At 43.6% G+C, this 21,885-nt stretch overlaps 1 long non-coding RNA gene across 1 annotated transcript; it reads left to right on the forward strand.

The window, feature by feature from the left end:
• Positions 1-243: 243 nt before the first annotated feature.
• Positions 244-2,053, forward strand: LOC309329011. The gene is made up of 2 exons (XR_014151013.1): positions 244-473; positions 1,753-2,053. It is a non-coding gene; the product is annotated as an uncharacterized lncRNA (long non-coding RNA).
• The last annotated feature ends 19,832 nt before the right edge of the window (positions 2,054-21,885 follow it).

The following is a 21,885-nucleotide window of genomic DNA, read 5'->3' on the forward strand; positions in this document are numbered from 1 at the left end:
GGACACGTCCTCTTTTTCATGGAGAGCGTTGTCATAGCAACCCATAGTTTAACGTAGAAGTTGGCAAATGTCTCCTGTTTTTTGCTCTTCAAAATAGGGCAACATCATGTCCTGAAATGCAAAACCATAGGGTGTTCTGAAAGGTTGCAAGATTGCAGATTTTGGCTGAGTGATATGAGAAACATTTTGATGGTAAGAACAATTCGACTATGGAGGCTGGAGAGCTGCCTGTTGTGAGCTATTCTATCTCTGCACCAATGAAAGGTTTGACTAAGATGACCCTCAAGGGATTCTGGGATGTGTGATTTTTCTTGTGCCCGGTGCTTTTTCTTTGGTAAAAATGATAAAATAATGGGGTTCCAGAACTTGTATCTTGATAAAAGTGCTGTGAGTGCCATCACAAAATGGCCTCAGGTGCCAGCACAAAATGGCTGCCATGGACAAGAAACAAGAGGCGATTGTTTTCTGTACTGGTGAATACTGTCACAAAAGAAGCATTGTTTGTGTTATTATGACACAACATCACTCATCTACAAACTGGAATTACACCTGGTCATCTTAGAACAGGGGTCAGCAAACTTTTTCAGCAGGGGGCCGGACCACTGTCCCTCAGACCTTGTGGGGGGCCGGACTATATTTTGGAAAGAAAAGAAAAAAAGAACGAATTCCTATGCCCCACAAATAACCCAGAGATGCATTTTAAATAAAAGCACATATTCTACTCATGTAAAACACCAGGCAGGCCCCACAAATAACCCAGAGATGCATTTTAAATAGAAGGACACATTCTACTCATGTAAAAACACACTGATTCCCGGACTGTCCGTAGGCTGGATTTAGAAGGCAATTGGGCCGGATCCGGCCCCCGGGCCTTAGCTTGCCTACCAATGTCTTAGAATAATTGAGGATTGACTTGATAGGAAAGTATTTTATAATTTCTCTCATAATAATTATACTCCCCGAATGGCAAACCAATTTACTGGAATGAATTGCTATCAAATTTTGCCTAAACTAAAGTTTCGAGTCTTTTTTTGGGGGGGGGGGAACCAGAAGCAAAAATAACAATTAAGAAATTCTTTATCTGCTGTCTGTTTTAACAGCTATTAGTTATGTATAAAATCTTATTTATACTGGGTGATATTAAATAAACAGTGGGTGATATGCCATTTTAGTCATACTCCAAGTAGGTCCATTGAAACCAATGGGCTTCAGTCAATCTCAAGGGCTGTGAGGGATGACTCATGTTGCCTATCAGCCACTGTTTATTTATTATTGCACTGTTATGTGATGGTAACATTTATATACTGTATGTTTCCTTTCTATGTGTATGAGAGTATGATCTCTCTCTCTCTCTCTCTCTCTCTCTCTCTCTATCTATCTATCTATCTATCTATCTCAAAATAAATAAAATTGGCTGAGGCAAAAATTGGAGTGTCCTGCCGACGGAAGCTGCCACTGCAATTTTAAAGGAAGCAAGAAGTGTTCCAGATTTTTCTGGAGGGACGGGACATTCTGACCTCCTCCATGTCAAATTGCCAACTTGCCTTAAGTGCCGCCTTTTAGATCTCTTTCTGTTTGGAGAAGCTGCCACACCTTTGGATGACACAGGACATTCTGTTCAGAAGCCTTTGTGGTGTGCTGTTAATGCTTGCATTATATCCTAGAGGAGCATGAGTCAATCAATAATTAAAGCACAGAGTATTAAGTTGTTGACATGGCAACATGCTCATCACACTGTCTTTCTCTTCTCAGGCTTACCTGCTGCTTCGTCTAAGTCAGGGGTGGGGAACTTGTGGCCCACCAGATAATGCTGTCTGGACTACATATCCTATCATCCATGGACATTGGCCATGCTGACTGAGGCTGATGTCCACAGAGTCTGGTAGAGTCTAGAAGGCCACAGTAGCTTCCTCACCTCCTGATTCCCACTGGAAGAATGCCACAAGCGGAAGCAGGATATCAGATGAGCATGACTACTGCGAATAGGCCGAGAAATGTTTACGGAGAACCTCAGCAGTTGAGGGTCATGGTCTACGTTACAGATTTAAACTGGTTTAATGGCCATTTATTCTCCCCCAGGGAGCTGTGGAGAGGGTTGGAAAGGCAGCTTTTAAGTAAGAGCTAAACAAAATAAAGACCTGCCTAAAATTGCCAATCCAGTCTCGGATGGCAAATTTAATAGAATCATAGAACTGTGGAGTTAGAAGGGACCCCAAGAGGTATCTAGTCCAACCCCCTGCAATGCAGGAATCTCAACTAGATAATACATGACAGATGGCCATCCAACCGGTCTTAAAACACTTTCCTGAATACTGCAAGGCAGTTCTCCGGCCAAATAATGTGTACAAAATGCATATACTGGGGTCAGCTTATTCATAAAATGCATATATTTGTCAAAATAACATACAAAAATGCATTAGGTTTGGGGAAAGTGCTCTGCATATGCATATATGAGGTAAAATTGCCTACGACCATCTGTATGGTGGGAGAATTTGGCTGTTGAATTTCATGAGCGCTTGCTTTTGTACGAAAATTGCAAATGGTTGCGGAAATGTGGTAAACTAACTTAAAGTTGGAGAGGTGATCAATGAGAGAAACCAGAACTGAGATTCACCCTCCCCTGCTTACGTTAAGTAAGCCCAGTGGGTGTTTCTCCCAGGTACTGGATATAGGAATGCAACCTACAGCCCTGAAAGTTCAGGTCATCCCCAGAGACACCTGGCGATCCTGCACATAAGGCCTCTCTTTGGATTCCAGCTTCCTTCTCCAAATAATAGCAGCCTTGCGATTTTGTGCATCTTGCTTTATGTGCAACAGTGGGAAAGATTCCCTTTGCATGCTGGAGTTCTTGCCACGGTGTTTCAAGTGCTGCAAGCTCTTAAGATAATTCTGTGGGAGCTTTGGTGGCCTCCAAGCAAGGGACAAGCCCAGTCCAGCAGATGCATTTTTATAAGGTTGCTTCAACTCGCTGTTTGTGCAACCTCTGTGTGCAGCATCTTATTATTCCTGATGGTTATCTCTCTGCCTGATAGGCACAATAGCTTGGAGGTGCCATTGATGATATTTTTTTTCCAGGCCTTTGATGTGCCAGCGTTCCCTTGGCCACGTTTCTTAGCTAAGGAGGAAGGTAAAATCTCTGCAGACTGGGAAAGTGGAATTGGCTGGTGGTTGGTGCATTGGTATTTTCTAAGAGCTAGTTCCTGCAGATGACAAGGTGAGATTGTTTTGTACTCTTCCAACTATTGCAGGTGGGAGATCACAGGTTTGGCAACATCGTCAAAAACAAACCATCTGCATAGAAAAGTAGCACATCAAGGAGACAGGCTGGAACCTAACCATTTCCCTGATGTACTATCTTTCTATATGCAGGGGATATTTTTCTGTGAACCCAAGGTGCTTTTCTGTAGCTTTCATCTAGTCATATTTATTTGTTCTGTTCCTGGAATGTATTTGTTGTTGTTTAGGCATTTAGTTGTGTCCGACTCTTCATGACCCCATGGACCAGAGCACGCCAGGCACTCCTGGTATGTTAAAACCGCTTGTGAAGGCGGATGAAGGCTGCAGCACATAAGAATCTACCAGTCGTCGTGATACTCTGTTGTTGTTTAGTCGTTTAGTCGTGTCCGACTCTTTGTGACCCCATGGACCAGAGCACACCAGGCACTCCTGTCTTCCACTGCCTCCCGCAGTTTGGTCAAACTCATGCTAGTAGCTTCGAGAACACTGTCCAACCACCTCGTCCTCTGCCATCCCCTTCTCCTTGTCCCCTCAATCTTTCCCAGCATAAAGGTCTTTTCCAGGGAGTCTTCTCTTCTCATGAGGTGGCCAAAGTACTGGAGCCTCAGCTTCAGGATCTGTCCTTCCAGTGAGCACTCAAGGCTGATTTCCTTAAGAATGGATTGGTTTGATCTTCTTGCAGTCCATGGAATGTATAGCCTGCCTTTCAATGACCAGAATTCTCTGCAAAGAGCTTGTGGTTATAGATGCTACACTCCCATCCCAGTTACATATGTTCGAAAGATGGAGCAGGCTTTGTTGCTCTGGAAGGCAGGGCTAGAACTAATAGGTGGAAATTTTAGGGAAACAGATTTTGGCTGAATATTAGGAGGACCTTCATAATGGTAAGGAAGAGCTGGGCCCAGGAGCCAAATGTAACCCCTTGGATCCAGCCCTTGGGACTCTGTATCTGTGTCAGGAGTGGGTCAGCAATAAATCACATGGAGTAAGGGAAGTTAACTCTTTATTAGAAGAAACAGGGCTGCTCAGTAGTGCTAGGTCTAGTGAGTCCAGCAGCTCTTCTCAGTAAGTCTTGCTGCTATGATAGGGTTGCCATATTCCAAGAAGTAAAATTCCGGACACAAGAGTTGTTCAGCTTTTTGAGGGGAATTACACACACTCCGCCCGAAAAAAGCACTTCCTGCTTCCGCACATAGGGCAACCCTACGAAGTTGCAGAAGATCCCTGCCATCCCGCAGCTCCCTTAGTTTTCTTCTCCACCCTAGAAGAGTTTTGAGTGGCAAAAATGAAGCTTTTCATGACATGGAGTGCAGCGTCACCACCTGGTAGCTCCTGAAGCTCAAGCTGCTGATAAAAGGACAGCTCCAGGTTTTTTAAAAAGTAAAGGTCATTGGAAAGTGATTTCATAGAAACATAGAATTGTAGAGTTGGAAAGGTCCCAAGGCTCATCTAGTCCAACCCCACGCAACGTCGGAATCTTGGCCACAGCAGTCTCTGGGTGGGCTCGAACCACCAACCTTCTGGTTAACAGCCAAACGCCCTGACCTATCACACCACTATTTGTCCATCTAGCCCAGCCTTCCTCATCCTGTTTCCCTCCAGGTGTAGTTGGACCACCACTCTCATCACCTCAATCACTGGCCATGCTACCTGGGGCTGTCAGGACTTTGGAGTCCAACAAAATCTGGAGAGCACCAGGTTGGGGAAGGCTGATCTAGCCCAATCCTGACTCCCCCAACTGGCAGCAACTCTCTAGAGCCTCACAAAAAGGTCTTCCCACCATCTGCTACCTGAGCCTCTTAGGATCTGGGAACTTCCACATGGAAAATATGTAAACCCCCCACCCTCCAATTGCTATCAGGTATTGTAATGCTGATTCGAAATGCATGTCATTGCATTTTAACCATTATTATTTTTTACTGGTTTGTTTTTATTACTTCGTATTTGACAATGGTGCTTTTAAAAAGCTGCCTTGAATCCCAACTCGGGAGAGAGGTAGGAAATAAATACATCAAATAAATAAATGCACAGATAAATGGCAACCTCTGTTCACTTCCTCCCAGATAACACCAGCTCCCCTCTGCTTTCATTCCCTCGGTAGCCTCCTGGGGGGCAGCCTCCCACCCACAGCCCAAGACTTCTCCCAAATTCATGCCCTCCTTTCATCATGAAGGCCTTCTCCAAGCCCCTGAATCCCCAACCACTCCACCGCCAGTTATCCATAAAGTCACAGTTAGAGATGGAGAAGGAATTTTGTACATTGTTTGCGCTTCCCAAAACAAAATGCAGGTAGCTTTTGAAAAAGGCACTTCCTCCTCAGTTTTTTGTGCCCTGAAATGCTAGCCATTTTTTCCCCTCGAGGTCTGAAAAACAAATAAATCGCCAACCGACGTGCAAATGCGGCAAAATTACCGGTAATTTAAAAATGGGAAAAAAGAGATACCGTGAAACTGCCGTGTATAGATTTTATTGTCTTATTCGTTTTAACAATTTGCGCAACTGCTTAACTACAATAGTCTCTCAGCAGTTTACAAAGATGCAGTAAAAATAAAAATCAGTTGAAACTACAAAATCAAGCTTCTGGAATGCCTTCTGGAATTTTTTTTAAAAAGGTCTTCGGTAGGTGCCGGAAATTCAGAAGGGAGGGAGGCTGTTTGGCCTCAAGTGGAGGAGAGTTCCACAGACTCAGACCCACAATCCTGAATGCGCACAGGTGATGGTGCATCTAAGCTATGCACCTGAGCCATGGGGGACCACTAACAGTGATCCTCCCCCTCAAGACCTCTGTGACTGGGCAGGGATATAAGGGATCAGGTGATCTTTGAGGTATCCTGAACCCAAACTGTTAAGCGCCATGTAGATTCATACACAAACCTTCAACCTGGCTTGGGACCGTATGGGCAGCCAGTGCAAACTTTTAAGCACTGGAATTATGTGCCTGCGATAGTCTGTTCCCATCCACAGTTTAGCTGCTTCATTTTGCACTGGCCTCTGGAGCAGGGCCAAAAGTAAAGTAAAGGGACCCCTGACCATTAGGTCCAGTCATGGCTGACTCTGGGGTTGTGGCGCTCATCTCGCTTTATTGGCCGAGGGAGCCGGCGTACAGCTTCCGGGTCATGTGGCCAGGATGACTAAGCCGCTTCTGGTGAACCAGAGCAGCGCACGGAAACGCCATTTACCTTCCCGCCGGAGCGGTACCTATTTATCTCCTTGCACTTTGACGTGCTTTCAAACTGCTAGGTTGGCAGGAGCAGGGACCGAGCAATGGGAGCTCACCCCGTCACGGGGATTTGAACCGCCGACCTTCTGATCGGCAAGTCCTAGGCTCTGTGGTTTAACCCACAGCGCCACCCGTGTCCCTCATAGGGCCAAAAGTAGTGCATTGCCACATATTGTTTTTATTGCTTTGCTTCATGAAAGAGGAGAAATATATATATACATACATACAAACAGAAAAGAATAGAAGTACAATACAGTATAAAGAAAAAAAGTGAAAGTAAAATAAATTTAAAAAATATATATATATATATACATAGACTTAGTTTTTACATCCACCACATTACCTGATCTTTGCTTTCTAGGCTTCCTTTAGCTTCTCCGAGAATCATTCGAAGTAATACTTTAAGTTACACATTTCTTAGTCTATATTGTCGTTGTATCTCTTCATATGCATTTCTTAGTTTATATTATCCTCATAAATTGTTTAGTCTCCTATTATCTTTCAACAATAACTCTTATTCAAAAGTAGTGCATTGCAATAATCAAGTCTTGAGGCTACCAAAGCAGGCGTCACTGCATATCAGATGCATCTATTGCTAGTCACAGGCTCTTGTCCTCCTCTACCCCGCAAGAAGAAACAAACCTGAATCCATCATGCTCCTTCCCGTCGCCACTGCTGCCTCTCAAAGATAGATAGATAATTTATTACCGTCAAAGACCAGCTCACCTGCCTCTCATATAAGTGAGCCCATTGCCTCCTCGAACAGCAAGCTTCCGAAATGTATGCCTCCCAGTTTCACTTGGAAGCAGATAATTAACTTATCCTACTTTTGACCTCCCCACTGAAACTTTCCCACCCGGTAATTAAAGCCTTCCCTCCCTCTCCCACGTTCAATTTATTAATCGCCAGAAATCAAAGTATTAATCCTTTGAATGGCACTAATCAAATGATGAATGACTTGGAACACAGATTAAATATGCTACACTGATTAATCCAAACCCTGCCTCTGGCTTTTCCATTGCTGCTGCAGGTACTTGAACTGCATTCGCAGGAAAAAGAAACATTAGCAGGAAAGAAGATAGCTGCTTTGTGCAAAGCAAATTCACATTGTGGCACTTAAGTTAGCAAGATGCTCCCATAGAGGTCTAGTGGTATGCCTGGCCAAAGAACTTTGAAAAGATTATTATCTTCAAAGCACGCATTTATTTAACAACCCAAAAAGGACATTTCAAATTCATTACCCCAGTTCATTTGTTTTATCCATCTCATGAAGCTGGCTGTGAAATCTGTCACCCTCTGTATGCTGTTGGATTTCAGCTCTTATCATTCCTAACCACTGAGCATGCTTGCTGTGGTTGGTGGGAAGTGGAGTCCACACAATATCTGGAAGGCCACGACTTCCCTATTATCTATAGCCTGTGAAAGGAGAGGCCATGATCAATATGCCAGAACGTAACCACATGACGGCGCCCTTTCCATCTGGCTAGTCTACCCATCCTATTCCATCAGGCTCCTTCCTCACCATCATTCAGCTTTGCTGAAAGACCAGAAACATTTGACGCCTGCTCTCACTGAAATCTTCCAATTCCAGAGAATCATTACAATGACTTGTAAGTAAGAAATAGTGCCTGGATTTTCCTTCCTTCTCCTCTCTCATAATCTTTTCCCTTTTGAGGCATGTATTTTAGACTGTACAGTGGTACCTCAGGTTAAGCACTTAATTTGTTCCGGAGGTCCATTCTTAACCTGAAACTGTTCTTAACCTGAGGTACCACTTTAGCTAATGGGGCCGCCTGCTGCCGCTGTGCTGCTGGAGCACAATTTCTGTTCTCATCCTGAAGCAAAGTTCTTAACTTGAGGTAATATTTCTGGGTTAGCGGAGTCTGTATCCTGAAGCGTATGTAACCTGAGGTACCACTGTATACCTTAAAGCAGGAATAACTATTGAAACCATTTGAGTTTGTGTTGTAAGCAAACTTTTGGCTAATTTCAAAAAGTGAAAATCTGGACACAAAAGTTGTTGAGCTTTTAAAAAATAAATTATTATTTTGAGCTATTTTTAATGAAATTCGCCAAATTCTACACTTCCAATTTTGCCAAAATCTACATATGGGCTGCCATATGGATGTATGCATAATCCTACATATATGCATTTTAAAGTGCTTTCCTGTATAATCCTATGTCTACTCTGATGTATGCCTTAATGATGCACATTATAATTTACTCTCTGTTAAGTGTGTATAATATGACAGCCTTAATTATCATTTTGGAATCATAGGGACATAGGAAGTGGAGGTCAGATTCCCAGCCATACATTTAAAGCACTATGATAGCTCTCGAAAAGTCATGGCTTCCCCAAAAAGGATTCTGGGAGCTGTGGTTTGTGAAGGGTGCTGAGAGTTGTCCGGAGGCCCCTATTCCTCTCCTAGAGCTACAGTTCTAAAATTTGACAATTATTCCCTCTTCATGGGGAACTCAGGGAATCGTTACTGGAATTGCCTGTAAGATGTTTTTGTTTTGTTTTATTTCTACCTTGTTTGCTGCCCTTGGCTCCTTTGGGAGGAAAGGCAGACCATGCATTTAATCAAATGATGAGAGCCAACGTGGTGTGAGAGCCAACGTGGTGTAGTGGTTAAGAGCGGTGGACTCGTAATCTGGGGAACCGGGTTCGCGTCTCCGCTCCTCCACATGCAGCTGCTGGGTCACCTTGGGCTAGTCACACTTGTCTGAAGTCTCTCAGCCCCACTCACCTCACAGAGTGTTTGCTGTGGGGGAGGAAGGGAAAGGAGAATGTTAGCCGCTTTGAGACTCCTTAGGGTAGTAATAAAGCGGGATATCAAATCCAAACTCTTCAAACTCTTCTTAATAAATAAAGTAAATAAATAATACAATAAATGAATGATCAATAAAAACTAGATAAAATCTGAGCTCTGTGTAAACTTTGTGCAAGCAAAACAGGAGGAATGCTCAGTAAACAAGTTGTTTAAAGGAACCTGAAATATACTTAGAGTCGAGTGTGAATTTCATGCTTTTTATTCAGCTCGTAGTAGCAATGAATGGAACTTGCCCCAAAACGTCTAGCTATATATACATTATTTACACAATGGGCCCCACTTGATTGGCTAATTCCGGGCTGCTCCTGCAGGCCAATCAGGTTGCTCATTCACTCCACCCAGGAGCCTGATTGGCTGCTCCTGCAGGCCAATCAGGTCGCTGATTCACTTCCACCTGGAGCTGGATTGGGTGGCTCCTGTGGACCAATCAGACTCGTGCATTCTGGATCCTATTGATCTAGGATTCAGCTCAGTACATAACAGAACCCTTAGGTATTCCTCATACAAGGAACACAAGTATTTTTCTCATTTTATTATTTTACTCATAATGTAGACTTAAGCTGATACTCATGGCTGGGAAATGGGTGGTAGTGGTACTGAGCATTTTGGTTGAACCCAGCCAGGTACACATGCAGTGATGAGATAAACCACACTCCCAATGAAGAACCCCAAAATGTTACCAAAGAACTCTCGTGTTTCCCACAGCACATTTTCTAAAACTCGCTGCTCTGAAGAAGTGGGAAACTTATCTAGAACTTTGGTTTCTCAAGTCTTCTTTGGTATTCCATCTGTTCAGCATTTAAAAACTTGCCTGAAGTTGAAAATGTAATTAAGGACTCTTGATATCGTATTTCTAGTGACATCCTTAGCCATTGATCATTCCAGCCAAGACAAGGGCTGAGAGAGTAAGCATAAAAGCACATCATTCTCTGACTCCAATAATGTGTCACCCAGGGAGATGTTTTACCCAATCATGCAGATGGATAATAATTTCCACAAATTTCTTTAGGCAATTAACCTTTCCCTTTCCTTTTTTAAGGTGGTGGTAAGGTAGAACTTATGAAATAATGTAGCACTTATTCACAAACTAATGTTTAACTTTCTGGCGTTCTGTTATCAATACCCCACTAATACCCTGCTGTTTGCCCTATAGTCCTCAACTTCGATAATGAAAATTAAAAACAAACACGTTGCGATGTTATGAAAAGTGATACACTTCTCAGCATTTCTGAGAATGCCTCACCGAGGCATATGAGGCGGGTTTCTCCAGTGATAAATTATTTTGGGTCCAAAGTTGTCAGCATCAACTTTGCATTAGCAAAACCCTTGATATTTGGAGATGTCCGTGTATTTTTAAATTATATTCCCATAGCATGGGGATTAACAGCAAGACAACAAAATCGGACTTCTATTTTGGTCTTCCTACGGGGATCAGGTTAGCCATGGTGAGATCAGGATGTTGGAGAAGAAGGGCCATTTGCCTGATCCAGCTGAACACTTCTTATTTTCCAAATACCAGCTAATGCCCACATGGCACAGTGCCCAGCAGAGATCAAACGTGCAAGATAAAGCTTACAGCTCCAAAATGGGAGCAGAGCACCAGTCCAAGCAGGAAGGAAAACCGCATCAATGTTAACATCTCACTTAGCTGCGGCAGAGACCTAAGTTGTCCCTCAATGAGCCTCTGCAGGACTCATCTTGCGAGTGATTTTCCATGAAGAAGTCTTTAAATTGCTACATCCTCTTCTGCACTGACTTGTTGCCACAGCAGAAGGGGCTCTCTCCCTCTCTCTCAGCTGCCCTCAAATGGAAACAAACATACATGATGCTGAAAGGAAACCTGGGAAATGTATCAGCCAAGCATCACTTTCCTTTCCACTAATCCGGAAAGCTTGTGTTCAGAAGCTCTTTCTCGATGAGCAGCCAGAAGAAGTCCACTCTGAACCTTGGCGTGGTCTTGAATTTGCCCAACTGGGTTAACTATTTACTCCTTCTTCAGGTGTGATCCTAACTAAAGCAAAAAAAAAATAAAAAATGTTAAGGCTCTTTCCTACATCCTTTTTTCATTTTTAGCCCAGGGGGTGAAATTCTCTAAAGTGTTATTAACACAAAAGCAGATCCCCACCATAAATTTGGAGCACAGAATTTTCCCCAGAGGACCATGGTAACTGTGGTTTGTTATGGATCCAGGGACTTGTAGGTCTGAAAACTCAACTTTTCTGGGTTCCTGCCAATGGAGGCATGGCAGTGATTAACATGGCGCATCTCCTCATCCAAATTAGAAATAAACTCTAAAAATATAATGAGTTAAGAAGGGGGGGGCAAGCAGGTTGGGTAGAGTTTAGTAATGTCTTGTTTTTACTTCAATATGGTGGATCTTTTACAAAACGAGAGGGAAATTAACATTTTGGATAATTGTGCAAGTCAGAAAGGAATGTTCTTTAGTATACATTGATTAAAGGAAATAAAACACAATTTCCTAATCGGGACCTATTAGGGAACAGCTGGCTAAATCTCAATGCATCGTGGATAAATTATTGCCAAATGTTCTGAAACAAATTCACATCTTACCATTCCAAAGCTTTTCCAGCCTGAAAGTTATATTGGTCGATTACCTGTGATCACCAATTTGTACTTTGATTAGGACACTGCCTAAGACGATCTGCCCTCTTGTAATCAGTAACCGGTTCACCGGACAGTAATTGAGTCTAAACCTTAAGATGTCGTCTGCATGGTTCAAGCGCTGAGCCTCGCTCACAGATACTTTTCCAAATTATATCTCATTACATTAGGCCTGTCTCTTTGTGGAAGTCTGCTTAACTGTGCATGCTCTGATTGTTTTCTTTGTCATCTGACTTTCTGACTGGTTACTGATCTCCTTTGATATACTGTACATGACATCCTAACAAAACCGAGGCTTTAATCAAAATGATGAGGATTTGAAGTGTGTGCCACTGTCAAAAGGCAGGGGAAGGCTAACGCTCAGCAGATGTGTGTTCTTGCAGGTCAGATGGAAGGAATGGATTTAAGACACCCGAGCGGGGCAATCGTGGACGTTGTTAACCCTTATTTTAAAAGTCAGCCTGGATGTTTGCATAACGTAGTTGCATTACCACGAATGTGCTTGTGCATATAAATCTCTCCCCCCCCCCCCGACTTCTAATTGCGACTGCCACAAAGCAGAGCAGAAAATATGGTGCCTGGGAACCTGGTCCAGATGAAGAACGGTTGAAGGCCTGGGGACAAGAGTAGAGACAGTTAATAGGTAATATGGTAACCATCTTACATCCTTTCAAGGGCTAGCACCAGGGATGTTGGAGAATTCAGATCGAAACAGGAGCAGAAATTGCCAGTATTTGCTTCTTCATCTGCATTTCCAGAACAGAAATGAGTTAAACAGCCCATAAATGATGCATAATTAAAGACATTTCTCTCCCCACCCCTATTTGCATTGTGTTTCCTTTGCATTGAAATAAGTGGTGTGGAATAATAATAATAATAATAATAATAATAATCAGTGCACAATGAATTTAAGGACAAAGGCATATAGTTTTTGCCAGAAACTGAACTGCAGCAGAATAGAAACAGTGTTGCATGCAGCAAATACAGTCAGATTGGACAACACTTCCTTCCTACAACCCTACGCGTGACCAGCTTTGAAGTACAGGTCTCCCTGTGCTCCATTTGCAATGAGTTTCCCTTGTGTTTTAATTAATGGTGTGCAATAACGTAATAACACAATGAATTATGCAAAATTCTTCTTCAGTGGACAGCAAAGCAAATAATCTGATTTTTGTCGGAAGCTGAACTGCAGTGGAATAGAAACAGTGCTGCTTGCAACAAAGATGGAGCAGAACAAAAATCCCTAGTTGTGATAAGTTCATTTTCTGTTTCTCTAGGGTAGGACTGAAATCAATGGGTTGAAATTGCCTGGCAGGAGATTCCAATGAAACCTGTCCTGATAGTACGAGTTGCTCAACAGTGAACAACATGCATTGGACATTAGCAAACTTTCCTTCATTAGAGGATTTGGGTTGATCAGGGATGCTGACGTGGTAGATTTATTGTATCAGCAAAGGATTGGTCTATCTAATTCAGTACTGTCTACAACATTCTTCTATCTTGGGTTCCCACATATTTTCAGACTACAAGGTGGAAGAACAGTGGTGTGCTGAGTGGCAGCAGTTATTCAGGGTGTCAGGCCATAGCCCTTCTCAACCCGCTTGAGAAATGCCTAGGGAAGAATATGGGATCTTCTTTATGCAAAGCAGATACTCTACCACCTAGCTACAGCCCTTATTGTTGAAGACCTTGATGGGAGACCTTTGGGAACAGCTATTAATTTCCCCAAGAAGAGCAAGATACAAGTCTAAAAAATAATGTAAACCTGTTCCAGAGGTCGCATGCAACATTGCTGTGTGCCAGAGACAGCATTGTCCCCATGTGACTCAGGAGCACCTGCCTCTCAGAGATATCAAATTGCTATGGTTACGAATATTTGTTGATGTTTAGTCATTTAGTTGTGTCCAACTCTTCGTGACCCCATGGACCAGAGCATGCCAGGCACTCCTGTCTTCCACTGCCTCCTGCAGTTTGGTCAAACTCATGCTGGTAGCTTTGAGAACACTGTCCAGCCATCTCGTCCTCTGTCATCCCCTTCTCCTTGTGCCCTCCATCTTTCCCAACATCAGGGTCTATTCCAGGGAGTCTTCTCTTCTCATGAGGTGGCCAAAGTATTGGAGCCTCAGCTTCACGATCTGTCCTTCGTGAGCACTCAGGGCTGATTTCCTTAAGAATGGATAGGTTTGATCTTCTTGCAGTCCATGGGACTCTCAAGAGTCTCTTCCAGCACCATAATTCAAAAGCATCAATGTTACGAACATAGGCTGATGCATTTGGTACCATCCTGTCAGCCAATGAAATGTGGGCTTGTCTGTGGGAGGGTGTTTGGTGGATGAAACCCTCTGTTTCTTACCACTGGCATTCCTAACATCCGTTGGCTGGCATTCCTAACATAAGTCGAGTGCAATGGATTTTGTATATTGTGATTTTGCTAATTGATATTGTTTAGATTAATTTGTTGCACTTATTGTACTTTCGTTGTATATCACTTTTGGATTAGGACGTGCTGTTTTTATTTGTTAAATGGTTTGTCGTTGCTGTAAACTGCATAGAAGCTCAGCTGGGATGTTGAAAAGGTGGCACACAAATATTTCATTAAATAAAATAAAAGAGCATCCTAGGAAAGATCTAGTGTGCCCACTCAGTGTATGCAGGACACTGGATAGGTCTATTACTGGGCCTCACAGTTGATCTATGTGTGCTAAGTGCTTGGCCTAAACTATCCCCAGTTGATTGCAGTTAAACATTTTAGCAAAGATAGTCGAAGATGCAGGCTGCTTGCCTAAGCATCCCTGAAAAGATTCCAGGTACCCAGAGTTCTCTGGAGCACAGTGCGAAAGTGATTACCTTATGGCAATCTTCGGGAGCCAGAGCAAATCTGTATTATGAAAAGACCAGCAGGAGGCCCCTATCCTGTGGCCTGGAAAACGGATGAAAAATTAGCAAAATGAGCAGCTTTTCCTTTTTGCATCAAATGCTGGCAAAGCTATTCCTTCTTCTCGGGGTCTAGTATTGCTACTGTCTAGTATTCCGTTTCCAGATTACAGCTGTGCAGGTTATTCATCAGGTCCACATTCATTCCCTACGTTTTGCTTCCAGGCCTGATCAGCATGCCAGCCTTTGCCCTGTAGTTGCTACTACTAGGTATATGGAATAGAACTGGCAGGTGGAATCTGCAGCAAAAAAATGTTGCAGTGTAGTTTCCTTTCATCCTAGCAGAAGTGCTCCTTCCCAGCCCTTCCCTCCTCTAGATCAGTTTTTTCTTTGGGGGGGGGGGGGAACCCTTTAGCCCACTAGATGTTGCTGAACTACATCTCCCTTCAGCCCCAGGAAGCATGGCCAATGACCAGGGATGATGGGAGTTGTAGTTCAGCAATATCTGGAGGGCCACAGGTTCAATATGCTTTTGTGTGTCTCTCTCCCAGTTTTCCAGTTTTTTCAAGCATTCTTCCATTCCTGAGTGTGCTCAGCCCTCATTGTGCTTTTTTTTGGGGGGGGGGTATATCTGCAAACCTCTCACTACAGATATCTGTGGTATTGCAAGGGCAGAGGGATTAGTGTTGCCTAGGGCTGCTATACATCCAAATTTTCCTGGACATTACGAGGATTTCAACGGTGGAAATGATGTTCGGGGGGAATTTCTGAAAGGTGGTGTTTTGTCCTGGATCTTAGGCAAGTCAATCAAAAAAATCATGGGGGTTTTTTGGGGGCTCCGGGGTTTTCCTAAAAAAAGGTGTCCTGGTGTTTAGTTTTTGAAATATGGCAACCCCAGTGTTGCCTCCTTTGCAGTTCCCAGGGCAAAAACAACAACAACAAACAAACAATTTGTTCTACCTTCAGGTAGAAAAGTAGCAACTCATGAACACCGATTAAGGGAGCTAAGGGACCACCTTGCCCCATATGTCCCTGCATGCCAGCTTTGCTTCTCCGATGGACCACTGCTAAGAGATGCACTAATCCTGCATTAAATACCAGGACTTTAGTGCTGCAGCCCAAGCCGCCTGGAATCAGTCACCAATGGAAATTATGCAAATGCCTAGCGTTTGGAGACTGAAACAGCTACTGAAGGCATTTTTCTCTTTAATAATGCCTTCCCTGAAGCATGACCCCATCATTGTATGGAATAATAATTCCAAAATTGTAGAAATAGATTTGTTTAATTGCTTTGATTTTACTGAGTTTCTAAAATTTTGTATTTTATCTTATTTCATTTATTGCTGCCGAACAGCCCCTTGGGCTGGGGAATTGTTTAGGGGGTTTTTTTGAGGGGGGTTGTTGCTGTTATTGATTTTAATTGGTTTTTTTAAATCTTATTATGATTTGTGTGGAAATTGTTCTGTTTCGTTGCATACGCTTTGATGTGTTTTGTTTATTGATTAGCGCTACTTTTGTTATGTTTGAAATTATGTAAACCTTTTCATGTTGTAAGCCGCCTTGAGCACGGTTCTAATTATGGAAATAAGATTATGGCGATGATGATGGCATTGCCCAGGAAAAGCCTCACACCACTTAATTTTGCTGCACGTGAGAACAGACCTCATGTCAGGTGCTATTGTAGAAAAAGATCAAAAGAATGATCTCCTTCAGCTGATGCGGGGGCGGGCAGCTGAGTATGGTTATTCTTTCACTCTTATGTCTTTCTCCTTTTTGGTGTTTTGCAGGTTCTTTGTTGCCTAAATATGCCTTGGTTCCGCTCAGCTTGTCCTGAAAAACAATTCAAGGCCTTGATGAAGTCCTAGGATACTTTTGTTCATCAGTCATTGATTCTGAGAAAGAGAGAGAGAGAAGGAGGGAGATAGCAGCGACAATGCATTCAAGGGATTCGCAAAGCGCCACTAGGATAAAAGCCATCTCTTTTTCCCCTGCTTAGATTATATACAAGCAATTATGCTTCTAACCAACACTGCTTTTGCTGCTTTCTACAATGGTAAGCATGTCAGGGACTCCTAACTCTGGTTTGTATGCAATGTTAGTCCTGCTCAGAGTAGATCCATTGCAGACCTTCCAAGTGTTCCTATTTTCCAGGGATGTCCCTGATTTGGAGAAGCCGTCCTGGTTTCTGATTTGATCCAGGAATGTCCCATTTTTTCTTAAGACGTCTCTATCTTCATTGGAAAACTGTTGGCAGGTATGGAGTAATGTGACCCCTGAGCCATATGAAGGTAGCCTTGTATAGCCTTCAGGGTTTTCACCAGGCCACACACTCTTAACCAGGCAAATCCCCCTACAACTGTGCTTTGCGCTCACCTTGAGTGTTTTTGCCTGGCTGGACTGTGTCCTTGAACTCTGATCATGCCTCTGGCTTCCCGGGATGGAAGTTAGAGAAGGGTATGTGTACAAACTACACTGCAGTACAATAAAATCAAATAATAAAATCAAATAATAAAATCAAATAAAATACCTTTTCTGCTCCACACACTTTTGCATCTGGTCCCTGGGACGTTGTTAAGAAAAGGACCTGAGGCTGAAAAAGTTTCCCCTACCTGTGACAGCAGAGAATGACAGCAGACATGGAAAGAAGATAAAGAGGAGAATGGAAGATCAAGCTGATGGATTGTGCTGAAATAGCTAAAATGACCAGAAGAATCAGAAATCAGGAACACCAAAATTTTAATAAGGAATGGGGAAAATTTATAACCTCTCTTAAAGACCATTGTAAACGATTTCAATCTGTTAGTAGGATTGGAATATCACTTGTAGTATAATGGTGAATTTTGGATACAATGGAGAGATAAAAGGTTTGGATTATTATAAAAGATGAAGGAGGAAATGATTAACAGTAGGACCCACAAAGGGGAGCCCAAGAGAGTCCTTGGAATCTTGATTTTATGTTATAAGTTGGATATGTGACTGTAAAATTTCAATCTGAAAAACCAAATGAATAAATTTCGGGGGGGGGGAAGAGTCAAGGACAGCAGAAACCCCCTATTTTCTAATGCCCTGCTTCTGGGCTACCTGTAAGTATGTGGCTGGCCATTTAGGGTACAAGAACACTCAACTGAATAGGCCTCTGGCCTGACCAGAAGGACAATTCTTGCGTTCTTATGATTTGCTGCCATGGGACCGCCTCTCCTGCTATGTCCCACAGAGGAACTTATGGTCTTCCAACAAAAACATCTTGAAGGTCCCAGGCCACAGAGAGGTTAAGCTGGCCTCAACTAGAGCCAGGGCTTTTTCGGCTGTGGCTCCAATCTGGTGGAATGCTCTGTCACAAGAGACTAGGGCCCTGCGGGACTTGACATCTTTCCGCAGGGCCTGCAAGACGGAGCTGTTCTGCCAGGCCTTTGGTCGGGGTTCAGTCTGACTCCGTCTCCCCTTTCATAAGAACTTGCATGAAAGTGGCCTCCCAATTTTTCTCACAGGCCCATATAAGTTCAGCACAAACAGTTGGGTCTGGTGAGCATTTAAGGTCCCCAACCCTAATCTGCGGGTTGCCATCTGATTGGATTTTATTCTGATCCTGATCTGATTTGAGGATGTATTTTAATTGATTGTCTGATTTTATGTTAATGTATTATACATTTGATGTTAGCCGCTCTGAGCCCAGCTTCGGCTGGGGAGGGTGGGATATAAATAATAATAATAATAACAATAATAATAATTATGTCCCCAAAGATGTGCAGCTGTCATTATGCCTGTCACTGAGATGAGCATGGAGAGATGTTCCCAAATCATTGACTTCTATCCATGGCCCTGATCTGGCAGGGACCCTCTGCTGCAGCAACACCAGTGTTGTGTTAAACGTTGCCGTTCAATGTCTGTGGCCTTGCCCGGTTAAATCCCCCGGGGAAGGGCTTAAGGATCAGGACTGGTTTGTCAGGGTTTGATTTGTTCGCCCTCTTCCTCCCCTCTCAATGCGGGGCTCGATATCACAGGAATATGTGAAGTGTAAAGTGTTATGGAACTGGCTAGTTTCACATGTCATCCTGATGCCGGCTGCCTCTGCGAGAAAGCTGATGCACTTTGACGCTCGAGGCCCGGAGCAAACGCAAAGCCCAGGACTTCTGTGAGCATGTGAAGAGAGCGTGAAAGAGCCGCAGAAGCCAGCAAGCAGGTAAGGCATTCACTGGCAGCCTTCCATTCCACTGTCACCCTGAGTCTTCCTAATGCGGTGTTTTCACAACAGTGATAGGATCTGACTGCCACCTGCATGCCGTGTGATGTGTGTATCTGGCGGGGTAAGCACATTTAGCATCTGCAAGACTGAACTGGTTATACACCTAGAATACCTTAAGTGAGTGTGCCTCTTTACTAGATGTTAAAGGGGCTTAATCTGTGTGTCGTCGTACGTTAAATCAGAGTCGCGGGTTATGAATGGGGTTTTGTAGCCATTCAATGCGGGGCTTCCTAGATCAGTTCTGGAACCTATTTTATTTTTTTAGAGCAATGACCCTGTCTTGGAGCACAGGGGCAACGACACCGAAAAATGCCTCTCAGCATGTTCAGAGTATATCTGAACATGCTTCTGCTATGTGTGAATTGCCCTGATTAGTGCCAAGAAGATACTAGCACCAGAGCAGCATGTTTGGATCATTGCTTGGTACAAATGCAAATAACTGTGGGCATTTATATTTCCCAACGGAGACTAACCAGTTTCTTTGCTCCAGTATGCTTTGGTTCAGCCAGAGATCTTTTGTCATTGGCATTTACAGTCGACTGGTCAATCTTTTCTTCTTCTTCTTCTTCTTCTTCTTCTTCTTCTTCTTCTTCTTCTTCTTCCTTTTCGACTTCCAAAACGCTTGGAAACCAAAGTGTGGCTTCCAATTGGCTGCAGGAAGCTCCTGCAGCCAATCGGAAGCCCCGTAAGCCCCGTCAGACATTCAGGTTCCGAAGAACGTTCGCAAACCGGAACACTCACTTCCGGGTTTGTGGTGTTCGGGAGCCAAAACATCCGAGTACCAATGAGTTTGGGATCCAAGGTATGACTGTATTCATTTAGCCTGCTCTTCAGGGGATGGGGAGACGCGGGTGGCGCTGTGGGTTAAACCACAGAGCCTAGGACTTGCCGATCAGAAGATTGGCAGTTCGAATCCCCGCGACGGGGTGAGCTCCCGTTGCTTGGTCCCTGCTCCTGCCAACCTAGCAGTTCAAAAGCACGTCAAAGTGCAAGTGGATAAATAGGTACCGCTCTAGCGGGAAGGTAAACAGCGTTTCCGTGCGCTGCTCTAGTTCGCCAGACCTGGCTGCATGACCTGGAAGCTGTCTGCAGACAAACGCCAGCTCCCTCGGCCTATAGAGTGAGATGAGTGCGCAACCCCAGAGTCGGTCACAACTGGACCTAATGGTCAGGGGTCCCTTTACCTTTACCTCGGCGGGGGGCGGGAGGAAAGGCTCTCAGAGAAATGCACTACAGATGAACACAAACAAAGTCACTTCTCTCAGGTTGACCATCTAAAAACACACAACACAAAAGAAACGTGGATCGAGAGGAAGGAGGAAATAAGCAAACTTGAGTTCTTAGTTCCAAGATCTTCTAATGACCAGTTGTGATGGAAACCGTTTAAGGGCAAGGAGGTACTAAAGTGCCAAAGGATTGTTCCTTCAGCTATTGATGACAGTTGATGGTGGGAGGAGCTTGGAATCCTAGTTGAGCATCTGGTGTCCCTACATCCCTTCTCTCCTCTCCCCTATTACTGCCCGATGTAATGGCTGCTGCCAGCTACATGCTGGGCTGGAAGTTCTGAATGCTATCTGTTGTAGTTGTTGTTTAGTCGTTTAGTCGTGTCTGACTCTTCGTGACCCCATGGACCAGAGCACGCCAGGCACTCCTGTCTTCCACTGCCTCCCGCAGTTTGGTCAAACTCATGCTGGTAACCTCGAAAACACTATCCAACCATCTCGTCCTTTGTCATCCCCTTCTCCTTGTGGTATCATACCACTTTAAACCGTCATGGCTTCCCCAACAGATCCTGGGAACAGGAGGCCTTATTCTTCTGATGGACTCTTGTACTTCAACATCTCAGATATAAACATGAGAAATCCAAGGGCCTTTTCATGAGTATGGGAACCGTCTCTGTACTTCTTCAATGGATAACCACTGATGCTTCATACGTAGCCATTGATTTTCTATCCAGGGACACACAGGAAACCGTACAAAGAGCATGAGTAGCGAAGCATCTGATAACATGTCAGACTCTTCCCACTGCCACACGAAGAGGTTCAGTCCAGCATACTGATCCAGGCACCAGAGAACCACCACAGTTTACAAAGTCAATCTATACTGTAAGAAGTAACTGTATAGTTATGATAGCCACCACAGGGAATGAAACCTAGAATTTTAAGATGCAAGCAGAGGGCAGAGACTTTCCTCTGAAGTACGCCCAGCTAGAGGAAAGATATTGATTTTCACCGCAGCCATCTCTCTTTCAAAAGTTATTTCATGTTTGAAAGAAATGCATGAGCTTAGGGGAAGGAGGGGAAGGGAGGGCATTGTATCTTATTTTATTTTTTTTGGACAGAGGACATAACTATTTTATGAACAAAGCCCCATTTGGTAAATCTTGTATGTTTGCAATCCCAGTTAATTGGCTTGGGCACGAATCCGCCCTCAGAGCTTTTCCTCCACAAGCTCTACAGAAACAAGTGGGAACTAAGCAGGAAAGCTTCTTATCCTCTTGTGTCCAATAAATAATTATTGTTTCACGTGGACAGCTCTTTAAAATGTATTCATAAATTATGTTTCTCGCCACAGGTGGACAAATCTGCCAGTTTAAGCTTCTCCCAGTTTCTCATTTTTCAGTTCTGAAGTTTAGTTCTCCATATTTCCACATCAGCTCGCAGATTAATTCTTGTTTACATCTTCATGAAAGGTCACCAGAATTTTAGTGCAAATTTCTCCTAAAATATATACGTCCATTTCAATTCTCTCAGTTTCTATCCCCCACCCCCAGTCTTCAGCTTTTCACATTTCCATATTGGTTTGTGATTTATTTAAAGTTGATAGGTGAGAATTCATCAGCGTTTTAGTGAAAA

The sequence above is a fragment of the Podarcis erhardii genome (assembly GCF_964252035.2).
Source record: "Podarcis erhardii genome assembly, chromosome: 14".
Taxonomy (NCBI): Eukaryota; Metazoa; Chordata; class Lepidosauria; order Squamata; family Lacertidae; genus Podarcis; species Podarcis erhardii.